General features: G+C 48.6%; 1 long non-coding RNA gene and 2 pseudogenes across 1 annotated transcript; 1 reads left to right on the forward strand and 2 right to left on the reverse strand.

The window, feature by feature from the left end:
• Positions 1 to 5,113: 5,113 nt before the first annotated feature.
• LOC120667788 lies at positions 5,114 to 8,983 on the reverse strand (annotated as a pseudogene).
• A 1,399-nt stretch (positions 8,984 to 10,382) lies between these two features.
• Positions 10,383 to 11,527, forward strand: LOC120667789 (annotated as a pseudogene).
• A 4,270-nt stretch (positions 11,528 to 15,797) lies between these two features.
• Positions 15,798 to 16,604, reverse strand: LOC120668142. Its single transcript, XR_005672253.1, has 2 exons — positions 16,573 to 16,604; positions 15,798 to 16,403 (listed from the first exon to the last, which is right to left on the reverse strand). It is a non-coding gene; the product is annotated as an uncharacterized LOC120668142 (long non-coding RNA).
• Between the last annotated feature and the right edge of the window lie 784 nt (positions 16,605 to 17,388).

Raw genomic sequence — 17,388 nt, forward strand, 5'->3', positions numbered from 1 at the left:
GTGTCCCTCGTGTGGCTGGTGGGGAGAGGGGGGAGGGGTGGGGGGTGTGCTTATGTTTTATTTCTTAGAAGCATTATTGTTAATTTTCTTTAGCTCATGATTCAACTGGATGGAACTTACAGTTAGCGTACATGATTATTACAATGCTTCATGTTCTGCAATTTTAGTATAAATGCACTATAATTTATTATTTTTTGCATAATTGACCTACATTATCATTTCAATTGATACATTTTATTTGTTTCCCTAACTTAGTATCTTCTAGAATTGATACCTTTTATTTTGATTCTATTTTTTGTTGATGTTTGTTTGTGTTTTTTAAGTTTAGTAGGTACTAGATAACTCAACAAGTGATCTACTATACTGTACTTGGACTATTGTCCTCTCCTATTTTCTCAAAAGAAAACCTGTCTATTGACGCAAAAATCAACACACTTTTGAATAGATTTGAACGAAGCCACAACGATGCGCCCGGTAGCTAAAGCTTAAATATACTTGGTAAAACGAAAACTCACCAGCAAACCAAGTTGCTCGAATGTGAGGCGTCCTTGATCAACTTGAAAGAACTCATCGAAAAAGAAAAGAAAAGGCGAAGTCGCCGAAAAAAGTGCAAAGGAATTGTAAATTGTGTTGTATTGGATGTGTATCAAGTTTTTCCGGTCCCTTATAACTCATATTTATAGCCTAGCGCTACCGAGTCCTAGCCGATTACGGCAAATATTACTTGATTCTAAAGAAAAGACCTACTAAAGATAAACTACTTTAAATATTACAACCGAATCGTCAAGATTCTCGTAGAGTCCAGGTCCTCTTCTCCTTCCTCGACTTCATGGGCAACTCTCCATCGGCCGAGCACCAGAGCTAGCAGATCAGCATCTTCGAAGCATATTCCCCTGGTCCATCGGACGGACTCCATCGGCTGATTCCAACCCTGTGCATCTTTTGTTTTCTTCCAAATCGGCCACCTTTCCTTCACAAAAATCACCTTCCTTGACACGTGTCAAAAAATGGTATCAACACTGTCAATGAAACTTTTTGTAAAAAAAATTGAGAAAAGGGAAACCTACTCTACTGTACTTACCATAGGTAAGAGTGGATCGAATTTTAATTGGATTTTTTAGCAGATCACCAAGGTACCTATTATGTTCTTTTACCATGTTTACATAGAAAATTAATTCCTTAGTTTTATGCTATCCATTCAGTCTGTAGTATGACTGGGCCTGTATTCAGTATGTATTATTTTAATATGTATAATTTGGACTTCAATCAATGATAAGGATTTTGTGCTCTTGTAGTCTTGTGCCTGTGGGAAGTTGGTCTAGATGATGTAGCATTCAGCATTGCTGGCTTTTTCCAGATGTGCACTGACAGAGATACCAGGCTTTTAGTTACTAGAAGAGGGTATTGTGCAATGCTATTGCAACAGTTATATGAGAGGCTGCCTTTCATTCTAACAAATTGTCCTGGGTCTAGTTGTTGGTTTTTTATTGTTAATGTTTTTCCTTGTAGAGCATGTCTCTGTTGAAATGTTAGACATCGTAACTTGTTCAAAGCATATTTGTTCCACTAAAATTTTTGTAATATGTATGTCAAATGTATAGTAACTCGAAGCTTCACATTTTCCATGTGCTGCCCACACCACCAATCCTGAAATTAAAATGTTAGCATCAAATTTTTTAAATGTTAGTTTAACTATAAAACCACATATAAGTTATGCTACAATTATACCATTACATAGTACTGTAATTTCTTTTGTTTGTTACCGTAAATATGGAAATGTGTATGATTTCACCAGAGTTTTTTAGAGTCATACGAGGAACATGGTGAGCCTAATTCAGTCATAGATCTTTCTATATTTTTCTTCCAGTTTTAAGGCCATGGTGATTCAGTATGCTTTAGCTGGACATAATTTGTTTGTGCAGTAGGGAGGAGAGCAGTGAAGGGGAACAACAGAGAGCAATGGAAGAGCAGAGCAGTAGAGAGGAGAGAGGTGAAAGGGAAGAGAAAAGGTGGGACCCACATGTCAGGGGCATTGAAATGGATTTATTGGGGGACTGTAAAAGCATATCTCATAATGCCTCTTCTAATGTTATTGGGATAGCCCCAATAGCTCCTTATTTTGGGGGAGTGGTATTAGTGACTGCTAGATATGCTCTAAGGAAAACGTACAAAGACACGTACATGTATGGTGATAGCTGTCCCATCCAAATCACATAAATGCCCTGACCAAACAAAAGAACTACAAGAAGGTCCATGAGAGCCTCTATGACCGGCGGTGAAAGGTCTGCTGGTGTAGTACGCTTCTGGTTGCTTGCTGGGAGAGACTATATATATGTTACAAATTCACAAACAAATTGTATGATATAATAATGTAGACGGTAACACCAGGAAAATTCTGATTGCTAACTATCTAGTCTGCACCAGGAGTAGTAAAAAACAGATAAGAAGGCACTTCTTTTAATTAGAACAGACAAAACTTCACAGTTTGACATCAACAAATACACAGACAGAACTTCATAGTTTGACATCAACAAATACAATGAACAGGGAGAAAGGATACAGCCAGAAGTAGCAGAGGATGAACTGTGCAATGGACTATCCACTATAGTTATTACTTCATAATAATTATTTTGCAGCTGTCATTCTCATCAGTCTTAACCATGTAACAATAAAAAGGACATATATTTTGTCATACAGCCTGTCCAACAGATAGAAGTAAGATATTCTCCATCTATCCTTGAATAATAGGGCACCGAAAACCATCCATGTACCTACTACAAAGCAACAACCAAGTCCAAGGTAAAAGAAGTCTGACATATAACCTTCGGTTCTTCTCCAGTGACCTTCCCTTGATACATAGTTCCTTGAACAGTTCTTTTTAAGTGGCGGCCCACAAAGACCGATGTTGCCGGTATACATAGCTGGATCCTGTAGCAGCAGTTTGCCGCAAGGACTGCAGCTTGGGTTGTCAGATACTGTAGCTCCATGGGACACTGTAGCTACATCTTTAGGGGATGTTTGGATTGTAGCCACACCTCGCCGTGCTACAGTGTTAGGCGGGTGTGGCGGTCTGTATCCCCGCCACAGAGTTGTGGCATGGTGGAATGCGGCCACAATCCAAACACCCCCTAGTCCCGTATCGGAAGCTGAAGATGAGTCTGAGCAACTTAAATACCAGGCCTGAATAGCGTATTAACTCCGATTCGAATTTTTTGCGCAAAGCGAGGACGGAAGCGCACGAGAGTTAATACGTTGGTGGGACCCACTCCTCGGTAGAGTGGATCGGAGCCGTTATTCGGGTCGGGTCGTTACAACAAACTAGAGGGATCATCTGTAATTGCATCCTTGGAACAAAAACTTGCTGGATATTTGTGTCTCAATACAGCTAAATTTGATAGGTCCCTAGGTAAAGAACCAGATATATATACTATTGTTAGCTATATCCAATTATCCATGTATTGGAGGCAATGAAGACTTGTAATGTCCACTACCAGAAAATGCCTCATTCGTCCCTGACTGTTTGTACCGGTTGTAATTTGGTCCGGTACTAAACTTGTCACGATGCCATTTTAGTACCGGGTCCAAATTTGAAAGCCCTCAGAGCCAATTTAGTACCGGACCAAACCACCGGCCGGTACTAAATGTCGCATTTTAGTACCGGTCGGTGTTACCGGCCGGTACTAAAAAGGCGCGTCCATTTAGTACCGGTTGGTAACACCGACCGATACTAAAATGCGTCATTTAGTACCGGCCGGTGGCTTGGCCCGGTACTAAATGGTCCTCCACAGGTTGGTTCAAAAGAAAAGCATATCTCACACAGTCACATGTGATGCATAGGTGAGATGGTAAAGAAGTAACGCGCGAGGCTAGAGGTCATGGGTTCGAATCCTCTCGACCGCGCACGCGCATTTACCCGAGGGTTCGTCAATTTTTTTCTTTATTTTTTGGCTCAAAACCATTTAGTACCGGACCATGTTACTGACCGGTACTAAATGGACCATTTAGTACCAGGCATTTTGACCGGTACTAAATGATGTCCCATTTAGTACCGGCCAACCGGTACTGGTCGGGAGCCCGGTACTAAACAGAGATTCCCGACCGGTACTAATAGGCATTTTTCTAGCAGTGGTCTATTGGAATATTCCCAAAGAACATATTGTGACTTTGCTGTAAAAATTGTAATCTCATGAATTTGCCAATCCAATTGGGTAATCTTCCCGAGAACATATTTCTTGATAAATCCAAGACTTGCAGTTCTGCATAGATGATGGGATGCTTCCGGAAAAACTATTGTTACTTACATCTAAATATACAATCGCTCTATTCCCGAAGCATTGTGGTAGTTCACCTTCAAATAGATTGTCGGCTAAATATATGTTTGTCAACCCTTTGGATTTGCAAATAGATTCAGAAACACTGCCAGTGATCCCATTGTTGAACAGGAACAGTTCTAAAAGATTAACTCCAAAATTTGCAGGTAGAGGCCCTGATAACGAGTTCATGGAGATGTCCAAGGAGGCTATATTTTTGGGTAGTGGTGGTACACGACCGGTTAATTGGTTAGAATTGAGGTCGAGATTTACGACTGACATGTTTTCCATATTTGGTTGCAAACCTCCGCTGAGTTCATTCTGTGAAACGTTCAGAAATATCGCATTTGAAAAGGCACTAGAGAACCAGGGTGGAATCCTATCACTTGATGTGAAGCTGTGTAATGTCCACCATCCACGCGAAAGGCCGGACGGTTGAGATGGCTAGCCCGGCACGGTAGCGTCGTGCTCTCAGCAGGTTCTGAGTTCGATTCTTATCAGAAGCGAATTTCAGGCTGCTGAGAGAGAAAAATTCCCCCTCGCTGTGCTCGCCGTAAGGCTTGGCCCTCACGGGCATGGGCCAGGGTTCGGGGGGTTTCTCTATCCGGATAAGCCGGTGTGGCTTCCTCTTAATGAAAAAACGGTGGGGCCGTCCCCCCCCCCCCCCCGCGGTAGAGTTAATGGGCCAGGGTTCGGGGGGTTTCTCTATCCGGATAAGCCGGTGTGGCTTCCTCTTAATGAAAAAACGGTGGGGCCGTCCCCCCCCGGGTAGAGTTATTTTTTTTTTATGTCCACCATCCACTTCAGCCTGGCAGGAAACTTGGGACCCATCCTGCAAGTTGAAAAATCAGCATACCAGAGTCTGAAAGGAGGCATCCATTCCGAACCGATCTCAATCTTCAGGGAATTAGCAGACATATCTATGTACTTCAACTTGGCTAGACCATCAAAGTGCTCCTCCCTGATGACACCATCAAAGCCGTTGTGTCTCAGAACAAGGTTCGTCAGATTACCGAGAGTAGCAATCGCACCCGAGACATGCCCAGTCAAGTGGTTGCCAGAGAGGTCAAGCGTACTCAAACTAACCAAATCCCCTACAGATACCGGGGATGGCCGGTAAGGTTGTTCTGGCTGAGATCAAGAACGACCAAGCTGGTTAATTTCCCCATCCAAATCGGCAGGGAACCATCGATGCTGTTGTCTGTCAGGTACAGCTCCTGCAGTCTGTTGGGTGAGCAACGGGGCAGGTTTTCGAATATCTCAGCTGCAGCCCCGAGCAGGCGACTGGAACCAAGGTTCAGGATCTCTAAGCTGCACAGGTTCTTCAGCTGCGGCATCACGATGCTGCTGCTTGTGTAAGCGTATCCTGAAGAATCTAGGAACCGTAAGGACGCCATGTCCCCTAGGGCATCAGGAAACCGGCCGTGCATAGAGGTCGACCCAAGGTGATGATGGTGCAGCCCAAGAAATAGACACGCTCACAACTCACTGGAACACAGCACAGGTGCTCAAGGAGATAGCAATGGCGACGAAAGCCCGGCCGCAACGACGGCCTGTATGTTGGCGACTTTATTTCCTGGACTTGGCAAACAAAACGAAGCAGTACGGGGGCTACAAATAGGCAAGAGAGCCGATGGAGCCACGACCTCCCTCTCCGGCCTTAACGCAATGATCCGCACGACTTGCTCAGCTAACCCACGTCCGCACGGGAGCCGTTCGCTCACTCGACCTGGACGTAGCGGCTTCCTCGTATGGATCAGCACCACGCACACCACATACTAACCACCTAGCACTCACTAACTAACTACGACTCGATCAGCCACAGCAGCTGTCCTGCATGGCGACTCCGACGCGCACCAGCTGCAGCTCGCTACACCTCCATGCACACACCTAACCTGAACGTACAGACTCACGCGACGCATACGCACGCTAGCACTCCAATGTCCAGATTATTGCTAACAATCACCCCCCTAAGCTGGACAAGGTGCAATCACCGTCTTCACAGGAGTGCCGCGCTCTCGCCGGCGTCGGCTAGCAGAGCCGTCTCCTCCTCCTTCTTCTTCTCGCGGCAGAACCTTGCGATGTGTCTGCGCTCGCCACACTCGAAGCAACGTCCGCGGTTGCGGCTCCACCCGCGCCGACTTGCACCCGACGCCATGATGCTTGCATCGTCGTCGTCCCTGCGCCCGCCGTTGCCCCGGTAGCGGTCGCCGCGCCGCCCAACGCTCCCCCGTTGGCGATGAACGACGCCATCTCGCCGCGCACCAGACGCAGCTTCATCCTCCGGACGACACACGTCCCCAGGCGCACAAACACCTTCTCCTCTTGGCGACACACGCCCTCGGCGCACATATGCCACTTCTCTGGGCGCCACACGCCCGCGGCGCACAAACGCCTCTTCTCCGGCGACACACGCCGGTTGGCGCACAAACGCCTCTTCTTCACGATCCGGGCGACACACGCCCGGCAGCGCACAAACGCCTACGGCGACATACGCCGTTCTTCTCCAACCCCGGCGACACACGCCGTCTTCTCCGGCTCCGGCGACACACGCCACTGCACCCCGGCCACGACGCCCCACCACACCAAGACAAGATCGACACACGATCCACTGTCTGGCCGCAGCACCTTGCATCACCACGGGCTCCCTCGCGCGGACCAACACACGGTCCGGCGATCTTCAGCACCACCGTGATCACTCCAGGCCTCGCATCGCCGCTGTCTGCGCGCTCCTTGCCACTGCGCCGAGCCACCGCTGCTACACCCGCGCCGAGCGTGCGCCGCCGCTCACGCCGTGCGCCGCATTAGTGCTTGCGCCCACGCACCACGACCGGCGACCCCACAACACGTCGCGCCCGCGCCCTGCTGCACGCCGCAGCCCGCTGCGCCGCAGCTCACCTCCCAAGACAGCTGCAGCACCGCGCACCTCGACAAGCCGACACACGGCGCAGAGCTTCATCGCATCGCAGCTGCCGGGGAAGTCCGGCTTGCACCGGCCGCCACCAAGAACGCCTCCTGCGCCAGCCACCACCAGCATGCCGACGACCTAACCTTGCTCTGGTACCAATTGATGGTGCAGCCCAAGAAATAGACACGCTCACAACTCACTGGAACACAGCACAGGTGCTCAAGGAGATAGCAATGGCGACGAACGCCCCGGGCGCAACGACGGCCTGTATGTTGGCGACTTTATTTCCTGGACTTGGCACACAAAACGAAGCAGTACGGGGCTACAAATAGGCAAGAGAGCCGACGGAGCCACGACCTCCCTCTCCGGCCTTAACGCAACGATCCACACGACTTGCTTAGCTCACCCACGTCCGCACGGGAGCCGTTCGCTCACTCGACCTGGATGTAGCGGCTTCCTCGTATGGATCAGCACCACGCACACCACATACTAACCACCTAGCACTCACTAACTAACTACGACTCGATCAGCCACAGCAGCTGTCCTGCATGGCGACTCCGAGGCGCACCAGCTGCAGCTCGCTACACCTCCATGCACACACCTAACCTGAACGTACAGACTCCCGCGACGCATACGCACGCTAGCACTCCAATGTCCAGATTATTGCTAACAGGTGAAGGTACTCGAGGCTTGTGACGTTCCAGAACCAGGCGGAGGCGATCGGGTGGTCGAAGTAGTTCCACGACAGGTCGAGCCTCTGAAGATTCGTGAGGTTATGGTGTGGAACCGACTGGTTCACGCTCACGAGCGAGCACTCGGACAGGTCGAGGACCCTCAGTGAAGGGACCATGGTGATGGAGAGAGGCCAGCCGGCGACCTCGCCGAGGTCGGCCATCCGGAGGTTCAGGTACCGCAAGGACGGCAGGCGCGCCAGCCACGACAGGTCCCTTGCCTTCAGACCGGCCGCGTAGGAGAGGTCGAGGTGGCGCAGCCTCGAGAGGTTGCCGAGCTGCGGGGGCACGCCGCCGACGAACGGCACGCCCGGGAGGTCGAGGCGCTCGAGGCGCGCGAGGCCGCCGTGGAACGCCGGGACGCGGCCACCGGGCCCCTGGTGAAGGTGGTTCCAGCCGAGGTCGAGGCGCCGGAGGCGGCGCAGGGCGAGCAGGGAGCGACTTATCTGGCCTGCCAGCGGCGCGCCGCCGTAGGAGTAGTACCCCGCGCGCGCGTTGCGGAGCCGGAGCTCGAGCATGCGGCCGGTGCGGTTGCCGCACCGGCCGGACGCCCCGCCAGCGGCAGCAGTCCGGCTCCGTCGCCGCCCGCCATGAGTCGAGGACAGGGTTCACAATATCGCTCGAAATTTCGCGGTATACCCGATATTTCGGTTTTATCGGCGGGGTCCGATATTTTTTTTACCAGCCGAAATTGATTTTTTGAATATTTGTTTCACTAAAAAATAAATTTTAAAAGTAAACATAAAAAATAAAAAATAAAAATAAAAATAAAAAATCCCGATATTCCCGATATTTCAACTTTATCGGTGATGGCCGATTTTTTTTCCATACCGGAATTAAAAACCCTGGTCGAGGACGCCCGCCGGGTCGCCGGTGACGCCCCGCTTGAAGCCCAGCAGCGCCTCCCTCTCCCGCGGCAGGCAGCGGCTCGCACGGACGCTGCTGCCGCCGGCCGCCGGCCCATGGCAGACGGCGAGGCAGAGGAGGGTCGCGGCGAGCAGCGGCAAGCGGACGCCGGCGACGGGAGGATGCATTATTGGTGTTTGCTAGTGACCTAGTGTGCAGCTGCCTGCTGACTGCCTCGCGCTCTTAGAGCAGGTACAATAAGCCATATCAGTTTGGCTTAGAGCCAAGACAGCTCAGCAAAATCTTACGTGGATGAAAGAGAAAAGAAGAAAGACAACGAGCTTGGCGTCGCATCCTGCGCCGAGCTCCAGCGCGAGAAACAATACGGCAGAGCCGATTAAGCGCCGAACTTGTCGACTACGGAGGCGGTTTGTGGGCCCCTTTCCTTCTTTCTCGATCCTGTGCGCCTCTCCTGTTTTCTTCCTCTCGCCGCGATTTCCCCCAGCGCGCTCTCTCCCGCGGCGATCTCCCCTTCGCGCCAAATCCTCTCCACAGGCGCCAAATCCTCTCCACCAGGCACCAAATCGTCTTCTTTCAGTGACGATTTAAGTTCTCCCCAAACTTTGTTCTATGATTTTCGTAACCCTAGCCTTGGAATTAGATTTCTCACCGGTCGAAGAGAGAGATGGCGCCGCCGCCTCAGCCCTTTCCAAGTTCCTCTCCATCCGTCCCCATGCCGCCCGCAGCACCACCAGGGTCCTCCGGGCCTGGGTGTTTCCCTGCGCCACCAGCTTCCATGAACACCCCGATGGGGTCTGCAGCTCCCGGCCCTTGGTGGTGCGGGCCGCCGGTGCCCCAGCAAGTTATGCTGTGGTGGCCTGCGCCTAGCTGTGGTGGTGGCGCCGTCAGGTCATCTTCCCAACCAGTCCAGAAAGATGGCATCGACTCTGATCCAAAGGAATGGCAAGTACCTCCTGCGCACATCTTTGCATCTTTATTTTTTTATGTCAGATGGATTAGTGAAAAGTTAGGAGATACTCTCGTTACTAGTACGCCTGTCTGAACTACATATCCTGCTGCACTTGTTCATTCATTCTAGTATGCTGCAGTATTCTTGGTTTGTTATGCTATAATTTTTTATGAAAATGCAATGCTGTTATCCTAATATCGTATATGCTAATGAACTAGTCTTTAGATTCCAGAGCTTGTTAGTATCTAGCAATATTTATCCTAAATTCATGAATACATATGAAAGGAATCATGTTTTTCACTGTACCAGTATTCCAGTTTTAGTTGACTTCATCACTTTTTAAGCTGTTATAGTCATATGGATTTATTTATCTGGCTGCAGGGGTGTGGATAATCGCCCATGCAGTGACTTCTTTCTATCTCAAACAACTCTCCCAACTATGTCTGATTCATCTTCTTCCTATTCTTATGATTCTGAGGAACTAGATCCAGCTAACATTATGGAAGAGTATGTTGCCCGACAAAATGTCCTAGGCTCCATTGCTACACAGCTGATAGACACCTTAACTCAGGACTTTCTCATCGCCAAAGTGGTCCAAGGAAGTGTATCCAAGGGACCATGACGGTGCTCACCAACGTCTTGTAGCAGACTCTACTTTGCTGAAAATTCCCTCTACCCTGAAAGAATGTTCTGTACTAGATTTAGGATGCAAAAGCATCTCTTCCTGCGCATCGTCAATGCCCTGAGCGAATGGTCTCCCTATTTCACTGTAAGAGCAGATTGTGCAAGTCGCCAAGGGCTCTCGCCTCTGCAGAAGTGCACATCGGCAATTCGCATGCTTGCATATGGCACACCTGCTGATGCCCTTGATGAGTACCTGAAGATTGGGAAGAGCACTGCATTGGACTGCTTAGACAAGTTTGCACAAGGTGTGATCGAGGTGTTCTCAGGGGAGTATATGCGTGCTCCCACAGTTGAAGATGTGCAGCATCTACTTCAAGTCAATGAGTCTCGTGGCTTTCCAGGCATGTTGGGAAGCATTGATTGCATGCATTGGAGGTGGGAAAATTGTCCTACGGCTTGGAAGGGGCAATTTACCCGTGGCGACTATGGAGTCCCAACGATCATCCTGGAAGCAGTTGCTTCACAGGATCTTAGAATATGGCATGCTTTCTTTGGTGTGCCTGGTTCTAATAATGACATTAACGTGTTGAATCAGTCCCCATTATTCATTGAAGCATTGAAAGGTCAAGCATCTCAAGTTTAGTTTTCTGTTAATGGGAGGCAATATAACACAGGCTACTACCTTGCGGATGGAATATACCCAGAATGGGCAGTCTTTGTGAAGTCAATAAAAGCACCTCAGGTGGAGAAACACAAGCTGTATGCATTGAACCAAGAAGGGTGCAGGAAAGATATTGAGCATGCTTTTGGAGTTTTGCAGTCATGTTTTAATATCGTGCGTCGTCCATCACGGCTGTGGAAAAGGAAGAGTATTGGGAGAATAATGAAAGGTTGTGTCATACTCCACAATATGATAGTTGAAGATGAGAAAGAGATGGTGAAATTTCCTATTGACTTGAATGAGCAAGGTGGATCATCCATTGCTCTACCTCCAGAAGTACAAAAGGGTGGAGGCCCAATTTTCTCTGAAATTTTACGTAGAAGAGCAGATATCCATCATCAACCAACACATAAACAATTGAAACAAGACTTAATTGAGCATATTTGGCAAAAGTTTCCCAATAGGAGAAATAATTAGTTGTGCGTGCGGTATCCTCTTTCTTTTACATGTAAGATATAACAGTTCATTAGGTTTATTATTGTTTGTTGTACCGTCCATTAATATACTTGTCAATTTCATACAGGATCCTGTTTGGGGGGGGGGGGGGGGTCTTTCTGAAGATCAGAGTATCAAGTATCATCTATGGCTGCTGGTCATCAAGAGACATGGCTAAATAAATTGATAAACTGTGGATGCTAGATTTATTTCCAAGTCATTAGTGTAATAGCTGCTCATGGTAGTAAGCCTTCTTTTGTTGATCAAGTTTCAGTTGCACTGCAGACCATGTTTTATTCCTTAAACTTTTAAGTTTGTGTGTCGTCCTTGGTCTATATGATGCTGTGAACTTGGTTGTAAGAGCCATTATATTTTACCAGTGAACAATATTATTGCTTATTGCTTCAGTTGACAACCTGTTTCATTTACTTGTGAGTGGACCTGTGAATGTCGCCAGCAACACAAGTGGCTACATAGATGTGTTTAGTGTTGATCACTAGATCCAGATGCACTGCAGTGATTTAAATACATGAGTATTAATTGTACAGCCAAGCTGCTGTATCGCTTGTTTCTTGTGTTGTCTCAAGATGACATGGACTTGGCTTATAGCCAAGCTTATTGGCCCTGCTCTTATAGGAAATGAAGGCGTGGTTTTCCTTGTGAGCATACGGAAGCAAGTCATGGCGGAGTAGAATGGCCCCGTTTGGTTTCTTCAATGCCTAGAAGGTACTTTAACCGCCAATTAGAAGAACTAAATAAAATAAAGGTAGTTTGCAAAACTACCTTCAGAACTCTATGCTAATTCGCGAGACGAATCTAATAAGATCTTTGATCGTATAATTAGATGTTAGTTACTGTAGCATCAGTGTAGCCAATCATCGATTAATTACCGTCATTAGATTCGTCGTGACAAGTTACTTCCATCCGTGAAGAGATTTTGCAAATAGACTTCATTTATTACTTCATGTGGAGCCTAGAATTGGGTATTCTAGAATCTCTGTAAGGCATGCAAACGAGGCCAATGTAAGACTGACTCCAACAAGGCTATGCAATTTTGAGAGACGAATAGATGGTTGCTTCGCATGAACAGTATAGAAGAGCTAAGGCATTTGGTGCTGTCTCCAATAGATATTGCATTCCTATTGCCGCCGCCTGGAGCTGTCGCCGCCTTGTGCCGCCGGAGCTGCTGCCGGAGAGGAGCCGGAACTGCCACCACCCCCGTGCCGTGCGCCAGCCCGCGCGTTGCTACAGCTCCGCCCCGGATCCGGCGAGCTCGCGGGGAGAGGGTGAGGCCCGCCCACTCGAGCTCCGGCGCCGCCGGCCACCTCCTCCTCCGGCCTTGGCCTCCTCGTCGTGCCTCCTCCTCTGTCCTCCGCCACCGGCCACCTTCCACCGCGGCGCCCTCCGTCCGCGGCTCCCTCCCTCCGCAGCTTTCTCCATCCGCGGATCCATGTGCCGCCACGGGCGGGCGAGCTCCGTGCGACCGCGGGCTGGCTGAGCTCCGCACCGAGCGGTGTGTGGATCGAGCGAGCACCGGCAGCCTCCTTCTCCCTCCCCTGTGCGCGCGGCCGGCCTCCTTCCCCCTCCCCTGCGTGCGCGGCGGCCGCGGCCTCAGCTTCGTCCGCGTGCGCCGGCAGGAGCGCGTCCAGCTCGCACGGGTCGGCCACGACGGTCCATGGCGCCGGCGGCCCTCCTCCCTCCCCTTCCCCCTCCGTGTCGACCCTCCTCCTTCCAGCTCAGGCGCTCGCTGCCGCCTCCGTGCTCCGCCGCTGGGCTCCGCTTCCGCCCAGTCACACGCCGCTGCAGCTCCTATGCGCTGCCACGAAGGGCCGTTGCACAGATTTGCCTAGCAGTTGAGAGGGAATCCATTTTTACCTCAGTGTAAATGGAGATGTAAAACGCCGTACGGCCTCATCGTCGTGCGCGTCGCCGTTACCGCACTGCATCTGCACTGCTGCCGCCCGTTACGCTGGTCGCGGGGGGGCCGTTGCGTCGCCCCGGGCCCCGGCGCGTGTCTGCGTGACAGCATGAGTCAAGCACACCGCCGCCCACCCGCACGGCATGCAGGACGGTGAGGCCTCTCCATCGGTCGACTCATGCGCTAGCTCATAGATTTTTTATTCAGTGAACAGTAGCGAAATGGAGAGCCAGTCGCGCCGCAGAGCGCTTAGCTCGGAGCGCTCCCGAGGCACCTCCCTCTCTTGGGCACGGAATCTAACCAGCTGTGGAGCACTGTGCCGATTCCCGCATGAGCCAGCAGCTGGCTCTTGCCGCTGGAGGAGGCCTGAGTGAACTGCTGGCGCCGGATTCGGCGACGAATGGAGGTGTGAATGCGCGTGCGTGGTGGCCGGTCAGCGACGGCGCGCAGTCCGCTATTGCTCGCCCATTGGCCCGTACCTCGTGCTCTGTCTGCCATGCCCTGTACTACAATAGGCTGGCCTTTTCTTCTCATGTCAGAAAGATCAAAGATCGTTTGGTTGCAAAAACCAAAGTTCCAAAAAAAATTTCCGGCATCTATATGGAGACTTAAATCTAGATAAAATAAAAAAATGTATTGCGACTGCTGTTTATAAATGGCGATACGAATCTAATGAACCTAATTAGGCTGTAACCAGACGCTAAATTGCTACAGTAATACTACAGTAAATAACCTCTAATGACGGATTAATTAGGCTCATTAGATTCGTCTCGCGATTTACAGACGAGTTCTGTAATTATTTTTGTGATTAATCTATGTTTAGTACTTCAAATGTAGAAAGATGTATTTTCAAAAAATTTACGGGAGGCAACCAAACACGGCCCAAGAATAAAAATTTTATGTACCTGGCAATCCCACCGTGACAGAAATCTGTTCCATCATATCTGCACATTCGTATACATATACTCCCTCCTTCCCTGTTTATAAGGCATACACGTATATCAAGATTCAAACCTTGTCATCTTTGACCAATAATTTGACTATTAAATTTTTATTTTTATAATGCAAATTTCATATGATTGGATTCATAATCAAATATATTTTACAATAATTATAAGTTTATAATCAAAAGTGATATAATATATGATAAATAAATGGTCAAAGTGTTGTTTAGAAGACCGTGTCATGTTCCACCATGCCTTATAAACGGGGAAGGAGGGAGTAGTAGTTTTTTAATCTTTTTCACCGGTTCAAAGGTAGGGATCCGCGGCTCCGGCATTCAAATCTCTCAAATTTCAATCCTCCTCACCTAATCTGCACAGCGTCTCCGCGGCTGGGGAGCGTCGCCATGGCGGTGTCCGGCAGGTGCATGCTCCTCCCCGAGCCGGATCCACAAGCCCGGCGGCTCCCTCCCAGCGGCGCGTGGCTCCACCTGGCCCAGCGGGCATAGATCCAGTCCGGCGGCGCGTGGCTCCACCTAGCCCAGCGGGCACAGATCGAGTCCGGCGGCAGTTCGAGGTCGGCGAGGGGGCAGTGAGGGTATGCGCGGCGGCGCTCCCGTCAAGACCAGCGGCGGCGCGAGCTCTTCCCCTACGGCGACGCATGGTCGGCGTGGCGAGCTCCTCCTGTCGCACCCAGCACGCACTCCCCTCAATGTCGGTGGCGGTGCGACGTTGGCTTGGTGAGCTCCTCCCCGACGCATCCGGCGCGACGGCCGCGGCTCCACCCGGCACTACCACAAAACCGAGATTTCGTGAGGGTGGAAATACTCTCACGAAATACAATTTTACCCTCACGAAAATGATTCGTGACGGCCAACCGTCACACAATAGTTCTCACGGTAACGAGATCACGAAAATACAGTTTTCATGAGGGTTAGCTGTCACGATTTATTTTCGTGTCGAAATTTCGTGAGAGTGACCTCCACGAAAATTACAGTGTCGTCAGGTTTGCAAGCACCTTTTCGTCAGAGTATTTCGTGGAGGTCACCGTCACGAAATTAATTCATGAGAGTTACCAAACTCACACGAAAATAGTATTTCATGAGAGGGAGGTGTCACCACGAAATAAGTTTGAACCCTCACGAAATATAAATTTCATGGGAAGCGGGACACCATCACGAAAACATGTTCAACCTTCACGAAATATAAATTTCATGAGAGCGAGACACCACCAGGAAAACATGGTCAACCCTCACGAAATAGTGGTTCCCTGGAGTTCAGAACTGCCTGCCAGGTATCAATTTCATGAGAGTGCAACCTCCAGGAAAAGTTCCAATCCAAATCCCAAATACAGTCATATTTCAATAGTCAATCCAGCATAAAAACACAATCAGATTTCAATACATGCATACATTCGATTAATTTCAGTCCAACCAATCACAAAGTGTCCAACACTTGCACTCCAAACATATTACAATGTCTCCAGCACCCTAAAGTCATAGCCATCTAACACAAGTTCGAGCAGCCAACACATAGCTCAAGGTCAACGAGTACAACACCAAAAGGTTTTGTTTCAACCTAGGGTCGCTGGTTAGCAAAATAAGCCTAGGTTAGCAAAATAAGCCTAGCATCCATTACTTTGGATCAAAAGAGCTCAAAAGTACGATGGTACCATGTTCAGATTTTACTCCCATCCAGTGCATCAATTATCATCAATATCGTCCTCGTTATCATCACTGTCATCCTCTTCATTGATGCTGTCCTCTCCATAACCACTATTCATATCACTGTCCTCTCCATTACCACTATTCATATCGGCATCTTCGCTGCAACTAATGTCATCCCTACCATCTTCATCATAGCAATGGTTGCCATCGTCATAGCTGTTGCTGTCATTCATCTCATCATAGTAGTCATCATCATCGACATCAGTGTCCACGATATCACCACTAGCAAGTATTTCAAGTGGATTAGTGCTGACATGTGATAGTCCAGAAACCTGAAAAAGATCAATCATGGTCTTACACTTCAAGTAAAAATGATGGTTGCCACATTTATTTAGCTAAAATAACAAGTGGTTGCCACAACCACAAACAACATCTCTCAGTTCCATTCCATAGAGTATATGCATCTAGGTGTAGTACATGGAGAGAACAGCAAAAAGTTACCTGATGACGACGGGCGTCGATATTTGCTAGACAGTTCATCAGATCAGCAGGTGGAGACTTCTTAAGATCCTCAAAAAGTCTCTGAAATTTAATGTGCAAAAACATCATATCAATGCATATGATCAGTAAGCTGTAAACATTAAATCAATGCATATGATCAGTAAGCTGTAACATGGAGAGGGATGACTATTACCAGCATCATCTCACGATTAACACTATTTTCCTCAATGAGAATCTCATTATTCTCATTCAACTTCTTATTTGTTTCGTTCAGTGCATCATTCCTCTCTTTCAATTCCTCATTTTCATGTACTACAGCTTGATAAGCAGCTGTGTTGCCTGAGCGAAAACGATTTGATTTAGCAGTTGCTGCAAGTGTTTGCTTATCCACATAACCATCAGCTATTGGCAAGCGGCCATGGGCCATTCCCCGTTCCATGAAATACAATGCTTGTACATCTAATTCTTTTGAATTTTCATGAAGTTGTGTTCTTGCACTGTATTCATCCTAAAGAAAAACAGAGCGAAATATGTACGAAATCAGCAAGGTTGTAACCATATAAAAAATAAAAACTGAGATAGAAAAATGAGTGAAACACATACAAGACGGGTTTGTGCTCTCCTGCTGGGAATAGGAGCGCTTTTTCCAGCTTTGTCAACTTTTTTGAATCCAGACTTCATGACAGCATATGTGTTAAAAGTGCTGGCCTTCTCAGGACCGAACTTATATTCCTACAGGAAAATGAAATGAAGTTACAAGATGTCTGAAACCTAGGCTAGCTAGATCTATGTGAAATCATGGGTGTGTGACATTCA

This window comes from Panicum virgatum, chromosome 3N, assembly GCF_016808335.1.
Source record: "Panicum virgatum strain AP13 chromosome 3N, P.virgatum_v5, whole genome shotgun sequence".
NCBI lineage: Eukaryota > Viridiplantae > Streptophyta > Magnoliopsida > Poales > Poaceae > Panicum > Panicum virgatum.